We start from the raw sequence: 9,461 nt of genomic DNA, 5'->3' as shown, positions 1-9,461 counted from the left end.
GAGCTTTCTGTTCCTCCATTGAAAATGTATGTACGGTATACTGTCCACGTCCAGAAAGGTAATAAAAACATCTTCAAAGTAGTTCATGTGACATCAGAGGGTCCGTTAGAATTTTTTGAAGCATCGAAAATACATTTTGGTCCAAAAATATAAAAAAACTACGACTTTTATTCAGCATTGTCTTCTCTCCCGGGTCTGTTATTAGCGCGTTCACAACACTAGTTTAGTGATATCCGGTTCGCGAACGAATCACTCGATGTAACCGGATCTTCTTGAACCAGTTCACCAAATCGAACTGAATCATTTGAAAGGGTTTGCGTCTACAATAAGCATTAATCCACAAATGACTTAAGCTGTTAGCTTTTTTAACATGGCTGACACTCCCTCTGAGTTCAAATAAACCAATATCCGGGAGTAATTCATTTACTCAGACAGTACACTGACTGAACTGCTGTGAAGAGAGAATTGAAGATAAACACATGGACTACTTTGATTTGTTTTTATTACCTTTCTGGACGTGGACAGTATACCATACATACATTTTCAATGGAGGAACAGAAAGCTCTCGGACTAAATCTAAAATATGTTATACTGTGTTCCAAAGATGAACGGAGGTCTCACGGGTTTGGAACGACATGAGGGTGAGTCATTAATGACATAATTTTCATTTTTGGGTGAACTATCCCTTTAAGTTTCCAATATGAAATATTTGCATTATGGTTTTTGGAGTGCAGGTTTACATTTATATAGATGGCTTTATGATCTGTTAAAGGAGTAGGTAAAATATCTTTATCAAAACTTGCAGAAATTAACCAATAGTCTATTCTGGATGGATTAGAGCCTGACTTATTACTCCATGTGAAGGCTATGACATTAGGGTGTTTAACTTTCCAGATATCTTTTAGATTAAATTTATCCATAAAATTTGATGAATTTGATTGACCTGGTGGCCATTTCTGTAGCATAGTCCTGAATGATGTTAAAATCCCCTCCCATTATTATATAAGCATTTGGATATTTGTCCAACTAACCTTTAAAGGTGTTCCCTGCAGCCCCCAAAAGGCTATCATTCTCTGGTTTCCTGTTGTACCCATAAACATTAGCTGTAATAATAAACGTATCATTACAATTGAATAACAGACAAACAAAGTGACCTTCAGGATCACTTACAGACTGCACAACTTCACCATTTAATCTATTCTTAAGTGTTATTACCCCAGCTGATTGTTCAGTACCATGGGAAAACCATACTGAATAAACTGAGCATTCCAAAATTTGCTATCATCATTAACTGAATGAGCTTTTTGTATTTTAATATTATTATGCAGTTCCCTAGTGTTAAAAGAGAAAATAGATAAATTTAACAGATTAACAGAACAAATTGAAAAAACTATTTACTGTATAAAGTCAACCTCTGGATAAATTTAAGAAACTAAAACTCAGGTTCAGCTGAGATAAGCACCTTTAAAAAATATGAACAAGGATAACTGATCAATAACCTTTCAATTGGCAGTTTTCCCCTTGAAAGCAAATTAGCAGCAAGAGTACAGTTTCTGTTGGCCACTTTCACTAGAAAAATGAAATGACAAACCTACATTTTCAAGTGGACCACAACATGCTTGTTTCTTTTACAGTTCCACACTGTCAAAAAAGTATGCTGATTTACCCTCTTCTCATGCCTTTTTATTCAAAGGCCATACTTTGTCTGGAATCTCTGTCCTTCTTAGTTAAATCTTCAGTGAAACGCAAGCCATGATCTCGAAGAAACGGGCTGTTTTTCGCAGCTTTCCACACTGCTTCCCTGTATCTCCTCACAGTGAAGCGAACAATGACAGCCCGAGGCCTTGACTCATTCAAACGCTTGGATCCCAACCGGTGCACTACATCAATTGCAGCTGGCAGCTGCTCTCTTTCTTGCGGTAAAACTTCTTGACAAATACGAATCACCTCCTCGTGAACATTCTCCTTCACCGCTTCTGGGATGCCGTGCACTTTCATGTTCCATCTCCTGCTGTAACACTCCATGTCTGCCACACGATTCATGCAGGTCAGAGTAGATTGTTCACTTATCTCTACACGTCTTTCAATGGAGCCCTGCTTTTCTGCTTAGTCCTTAATTTCTCCTTGTGTACCTTTAACCATCTGTTCTAGTGCATCGCTTCTTGTATTGATGAGATGAGCCAATTTAGCAACTATCTCATCAGACTTTAAGTTGTATGCACTAAACTGGGAAAGCATAGTTTTTTTTGGTGATTGGAGGCTTACTGGGTGTTATGGGAAGTGGGGGAAATTCTTCTTGGTTTTCCAAATCATGAATCATCACATCTTCATAATCATGATCAGTGTTAGTCACCCTGTCATCACTGTTTGCTGCTTTGCTAATAGCACTTGTTTTTGTGCAGATTTAGGCGTTCTGCTTTAACGTAAATATGTAAAAGATATGCCAAAATACTGTACAGTTTTGCTCAATGGGAAAGATCTTTCAGAAGACTAATTTATCCTAATTAACTGAGTTTGATGCTGAGAGCTCGAATGTTCTGCCCATTCACAGGGCCATCTTGGCCCCCCGGTCATTTTCAGGATCCCAGTTAGGAGATTTTGCAATGCATTTTAAAGCAAAGTTGTGGTTGATTTCGACTTCACACACAATTGTAAGTAGAATAGGCTAATTGAATTTATCTTTATTTTAATGTAATACAAAAAATATTTTTCGCCAGTGTAAATATTTTTCGTAGTGTAAACAAGTTTAGTAGTAAGTTTAGTAAATAAGACAATTAGACAATATTTGAATATAATAATAATAATAATGAGAAGATAATTTTTATTAACATTTAATATTTGTATATTATTATTATTATTATTATTATTATTATTATTATTATTATTACATTAACTTATTAGAGCTATATTTTAATATTTATTGTTATATATGCTTATTTCCCCTTTCAATTTGTGTATCACTTTACCTAGTTAACGTTTTGCATAATTACACTAGTATTTCCTAGCCTACCATATATTTTGCAAATAAACGCCTGACAGTTATGCCAATGAAGTTTTGACTTTGTATTTATGCCCATGTGTGATGATAAATGAGCGTGTTGTGTTTTCATTTACAAATGAAACTACATGAATGATTAATTCCTCAACAAAACACTATAGTATTTATAATTACATTCTATTAATTAGCTGAAATAAAATTAAATGTTAAATTTAAACTGCATTCCAGTAAAAATTCCAGTCAGCATAATCAAAGTTTTATTGGCATGTTGAGAATTTATTGTAGGCTATTAATTACAAAAGTATTCAGAACGTTAAGAGAATAAAATTAAGGGAAAAATGAATATAAATGAATAAAAAAATGTAACCAATAATAATAGGGTAATAACTATACACACATTACGGGGAAAAGACGATCAGTCAATGGACTTACAAGACTGCAGGATGGATAAAAATGGTTTCTTGTAGGCCTATTTTATATTATGCAATTATTTAACATTTATTCATGATAGACTTAATTTGAATGCTGACTATCGCACGTAGTACAGTCCGGTAGCCAAGGCCTATGGTTAATATTAGGGGTGGGTATCACCAGAGGCCTCACGATACGATATTATCATGATACTTGTGTCACAATACAATATTATTGCAATTTTAAATATTGCGATAATCTGCGTGTTTTTTTTTGTTAGTTTTTTTTTAAATATATATTGTAATTCATTACCTTTTTCCAACTTCAAATTATGTCCCCAAAGGAAAACTTTGGCAACATCTGTTTTAACGAAAAATAAACATTTCTCAGTTTGTTAATCTTACTTCAGTTTTATTTTTTTATTGATTAATATTTTTGTCAAGCAGAAAAACTGACCAACACTTTCATGAAAACCTGTCATAAAGTTGTATGCACCTGGCAAACTCAGTTTTGTATTACAGTCTGATCTAGTCCACCTTAATTAAATGTAAAAAGGAATGCACTGCTGTGCTACTACAGGTATTTTGAACAATGCAACTTGAACTTGTACAAAAACGTTGTGCAGACTAGGGCTGCATAATTAAAATTAAATCGCAAAGGCGTTAAATTGTGATTAGGCAGTAGGGCTGTGCGATTAACCGAAATCGTAATAAAATCACGATTTGAGTGTGCGCGATTTCTAAATCGTTTTATAGCAAGATTTTCCGCGGTCCCAACCTCCCTCAGTATGCTATCCGATCCAATCAGAATGCAGCGCACCTAAGTGGAGCGCGAGAACAGAATACACTGGGCATATGCCTAACTCCAGGTTCACACACTCTGTCTGTGATGCGTATTTTTTCCGAGCCCATGTTAATGGATCAGATCATTCACACTGCACGCGGTAAAAGATGTGAACAGAAAAGATTAGAAATCGAAAGGTGCGAAAAGAATGAATATCTAGCGCATGAGCATAGAGAGAGTTGTGAGTGAGAGGAGACATGTTTTAAGTGCGCACACTCTCCGGAGGAGAGCAGCGTGTATCTGAGCCCGCGTGTCTGGTTTTGTGACAGAGCAAAGGAAATCTGCGTGCGAGTGGAAAGATTCGCGCTCGCGCATTATTTTAATGTTCTTTCGTGTTACAATAACGCGCTCTCGCTGCTGCTTCTGCACCGCATACACATACTGTATATGCACTGCAGACGGAGTACATGTGAACCTGTATAATGTATAACAAATCATTTTCAACAACTGAGACACCGCTACAATGAGCTCTATGACAATGCATGGCAAAAATAAAAAAAACCCTGAACACGGGATTTTTTATTTTTATTTTTTTTGCCATATTTCTAAACATTTTTTTTTTGACATCTTTACTTAGTGATTATTTTGACTTATGTCTGTTCTAGAGACATGTCACAACTTTTTAAAGCTCTCATTGGTTTTCTTTTGGAAATATGTTTCAAATTTATACTGAATGCATTTATGACTGTAAAGCATATCTACGTGTCAAAATCGTGATTAAAATCGAAATCGCAAAATTGATCAAAAAATCGTGATAGGTTTTTTTTGTCCATATCGCACAGCCCTATTAGGCAGAAGCTGCGATTTGTCGTGTATCTTTCAGAGAAGCATGGTTGTGTGATCAGTAGTAAATTGGCCAGAGGGTGCTCTTGCACTGAAACTCCAAATATGCCCTGAAGAAGAAATCCAGAAAATGCCCATCACTGCAGCTGTTTAAGCAGAGGATTTAAAGCGATAATTCACCCAAAAATTTAAATTTGATGTTTATCTGCTTACCCCCAGGGCATCCAAGATGTAGGTGACTTTGTTTCTTCAGTAGAACACAAATTATGATTTTTATCTTCAGGCGTTGCAGTCTCTCAGCCGTACAATGCTTGGCAATGGTAACTGAATCTATGAGAGAGAGAAAAAAATGCACAGAAAAATCTAAATTAAACCCTGTGGCTCGTAACAATACATTGATGTGTAAAGACAAAACGATCGGACAAAACGATATCTTTTTTTAACCTCTGATTCACGCGATGTCCGAACTGTTAGAACTCTTGTGAATGCTTGCCGCAAAGCACTGGCAAAAGTAATGACGGGGGAAATAGTAAGGAGATATTTGAATCATTTACTAATAAACTAGTGTTTTCTGAGTCGCAAGGGTGAAGTTGCTGATCCTGACTCGCCATCTCATTAGACGCGCCTTTAGAGAGAAATGCATATTTACGGATTATTATTATAATGAAAGAGATTTTGTTTTATATTTGTTTTATTTCATTAAGTTATCATTTAAAGCTTTCTATAGATATATTTATCATGGCCACTTGGTCATTACTTTAAAAAAAAAAAAAAGCTAAATCTTATATTTAACAAACAAAAAATGCTCCAGGCGTTTTTCTAAATTAACTTAATAAAAAAACGAAATGAAACATAATCTCTTTGCTATTACATACAAAACTGAACTATTTTAATAGCTGAGACAGTAGTATAAGCTGTTTAGGGACTGTTTAGCTGTTCAGATCAGACACGAGAGCATCCCTTCATTTAGACACAGTGGAAGATCTGATAAAAATCAGTGTAGAGGGGCCAAGTCTGGAAGATTTTAATACTAGAGAGAGTGTGGCCAGCTGGTTTAACCCAGGGGGGATAGAAGTCAACCGGAAGTTGAAGTCGGCCGCGTGCCGCCATCTTGTAACAGAACTTCACTTGCTATAGCATCCCATTGACTCCCATTCATTTTGGCGTCACTTCGACAGCGAATAACTTTACATCTGAGGCGTTAAAAGACTCCATTTGTCCATTATTTATTTCTAAAGATACACGACAATGTATAAAGGGCTCCATTACCTTCTATGTTACATTATGGCCCCGTAGAAACAGTTTTTGTAAAAATAGGCTAACGATTGCGTCATAACCCAGGGTTTTTCCTGGGTCAAAATTGGTCTTCGGTGGTGGCTGACCGACATGGTCATCCACACACAGCAAAGAGTACCCTAGTACCCACATGATCCGCAAGCCCAATATTGACAATAAATGTTAAATTTAAAATAAATACAATAAGAAACATAATTACAATAAGAAACAATTTGTGATGTTTTTTTTTTTTTTTTTTTTTTTTTTTTTCCTATTTTTTCATGAAAAAAAACGATCACTGTCAGGCTAGATAGTAAAAGAAAGCGATTACAACTTATTTTACATGTAAACATCATCGAGACCAAAGTATATTTGAAATGTCAAAGGTATCACAATTTTATCTATTTACAAATTATGCAATTATCAGACACAGATATTACCTGTCACTCTCACTGTCATCCTTTCTTGCCCTCTTTGCAAATAAAGCTGTGATTTTTCCACGACTGGCTTTCATGGTTTTGAAAGATAAAATCCTTTTTTGATAGACCTGATAATTATTTTAGTGTAATCATATCAATTAAAAAGTAGCATTAAAAATTTAGCGTTAAAAGGTGTAATAGTGTAATTTTTTTACCATATAAAATTTAATAAAATTAGCAGCTAGCTAGCAACAGCTTGCTTTGTGCTTTGATCTAGTTTCATCTCACTCCGGTCTAACTTTAAATGATTTTATAGGCAATTTACTACACATTGGCAGAGGCCTATATATACTGTGGATTATTAAGGCTAAATTTTACTAAACACTCTTGCTAAATGGGTTAAGCACACTTACTTTCTCATTTCAGATGTGTATGTTCTTCTAAGAAGTAATGATTTGTTATACACCGATTCAGACACTGACGGGCAGACCGATTGCTTTAACCATTCATTATAATGAATCGGCTCAAAGGAGTCATTAGGTCACGAATCGGACTTTAGCGGACGTGTTGTGTAGGAATCCTGGCTGTTAGGACATCACGAAAGATTTGTCAACACACACACACACACACAAAAACACTTCATAACTGGATAGAATTTTTTTTTTTTTTTTTCGCGTTTATTTAAAGTTATGTCAGCTGCATGTGCTGAATGCTTGTCACAAGTTGTAAGAGAAGATAAAGCCATTTTTTTTTTTTTTTTGACTGCAATTCACACCCAGCGGTAATTCAGCAAAAATATTCTCCGAATGCACCACGTGGAACATGGATTCGGTCTTCCGACCTTTAAGATCAGTTGATTTTGATTCGAGGGAGAAAGCAAAGACAGAACTGAAGACGGAGGGCCCTATCATACACCCGGCGCAATGCGACGCAAGTCGCAGCGCGAGTGTTTGCTAGTTTCAGTCCGGCGCCGTTCGCATTTTCCCGTCCAGTGCCACGTCGTTTAATTAGGAAATGCATTTGCGCCCATTTGTGCGCCCATGGGTGTGCTGGTTTAAAAAATAGGTGTGTTCAGGCGCATTGCTATTTTAAGGGGCTGAAAATAGACTGCGCCATAGACCAACTCAAACCTGGTCTGGCGCGATGTTTTTTCTGTTATTTAAAGAGCATGTTAGTGCGTGCTGCTTATTAAACACATGGACGCACAGCAGCACACAAACATGCCAAATATTAAAAATTAAAGGATTGCGATGCATAATATTTTTTTGTAGGCTATTAAATATAAAAATGCCTACATGTCATAATGGATAGTCATCGCATGTATCAGAATTAGGCCATTTATTTGCTCGCACACGAGCAGCCGTTTCATCCCGGAGATGCGTTCTGTCTTTGCGCTTGCCAAATTCCGCCGTGTAAATAGCAAATCCGTCATGGCACGAGCACAACTGGCTCTGCGTTGGAAGATGAGACTCTGATTAGTTTATTGCACATTACGCCCAAAAAACACCCATTACTCATTAAGAGAATAGACCCGTTTAGACCGCGCGCCGCGCGAGTTTTTCCGTCGTTAAAATAGCAAAAGTGGATTTGGACACGCCCTGAGTGCACCTGCACCGTGCGATTTACACTTTGCGTTTAGATCGTTAGAATCAGGGGGGAAGGAAGTCGACCGGAAGTTGAAGTCGGCCGCGTGCCGCCATCTTGTAGCAGAACTTCACTTGCGTTAGCATCCCATTGACTCCCATTCATTTTGGCGTCACTTTGACAGCGAATAACTTTACATCTGAGGCGTTTAAAGACTCCGTTCTTCCATTATTTATTTCTAAAGATACACGACAATGTATAAAGGGCTCCATTACCTTCTATGTTACATTATGGCCCCGTAGAAACAGTTTTTTTTGTAAAAATAGGCTAACGATTGCGTCATAACCACTCGACTCTCTGTCGCACAGTAGAGAAATTACCGTACAGACAGGAAGAGAAGCTCGCAGGCAATCGGGGAGACGTCAAGAGATATGGCGTACTGGCGTTACATTTTAAAATACTATACAAAATAATTAATCAGAATACTTACTCCTGCTTACTCAGGCCAAAGAACTCCCTGCTCAAGCTCGCCGTCTCTGCAAGATTAACGATGGCAGTTTGCACGCACAGCTACTAGAAGATTTACATCTGTCAGACAGGTTGCTGACGTCATCAAGCTTAGTTTGAGTCCGCGTCAGAAACGGAAGTGCTAAAAATCGCTAAAAATGGGCTTCACTTGTCTCAATTGAGTTCCAATGAGGTCGCTGTGTCCATTTCTTTTACTGTCTACAGTTTAACCAAGGCCAAAGATCAAGAAGGCCAAACTACAGGAGTTGGCCATCCGAGGGGCATGTGACTGCAATGGAGGATAGTCCATAAGACATTGAGCCATGAGATGTTCAATTTGAAGCCCTTAAAACACTTAATTTAGATTTTCTTTTTATTTCATTTATCTTGAGATGTTTAAGTTTAAATTTCAGCTCAGGGAAGCACTTTAAGCACCAACACTTTTAGTTTTTCAGTTACCTTTCTTGTAGAATTGTGCTTCAAATAAAGAACTTTGTTGACCAGATTGTTTGTTAATCATTTAAAAGTCAATATTGCCTGTATGGATAGTGATTTAAAAAAAAAAAAAAAAAAGTGACCTTGTAAAACTGCGGTCAAAAGTTTGGGCGCACCAGTGCAAAAAGTTAATTTAGAGCCCTGCG

General features: G+C 36.9%; 1 protein-coding gene across 1 annotated transcript in view; it reads left to right on the top strand.

Moving 5' to 3' along the window:
- Positions 1-9,461, top strand: part of cwc25 (CWC25 spliceosome associated protein homolog) — a 66,273-nt gene that overhangs the window by 15,697 nt on the left and 41,115 nt on the right. The window lies entirely within an intron of this gene.

This window comes from Cyprinus carpio, chromosome A2 (assembly GCF_018340385.1).
Source record: "Cyprinus carpio isolate SPL01 chromosome A2, ASM1834038v1, whole genome shotgun sequence".
Lineage (NCBI taxonomy): Eukaryota > Metazoa > Chordata > Actinopteri > Cypriniformes > Cyprinidae > Cyprinus > Cyprinus carpio.
The sequence above is the reverse complement of the archived record's forward strand: the minus strand, read 5'-3'. Positions and strand labels throughout refer to the sequence as shown.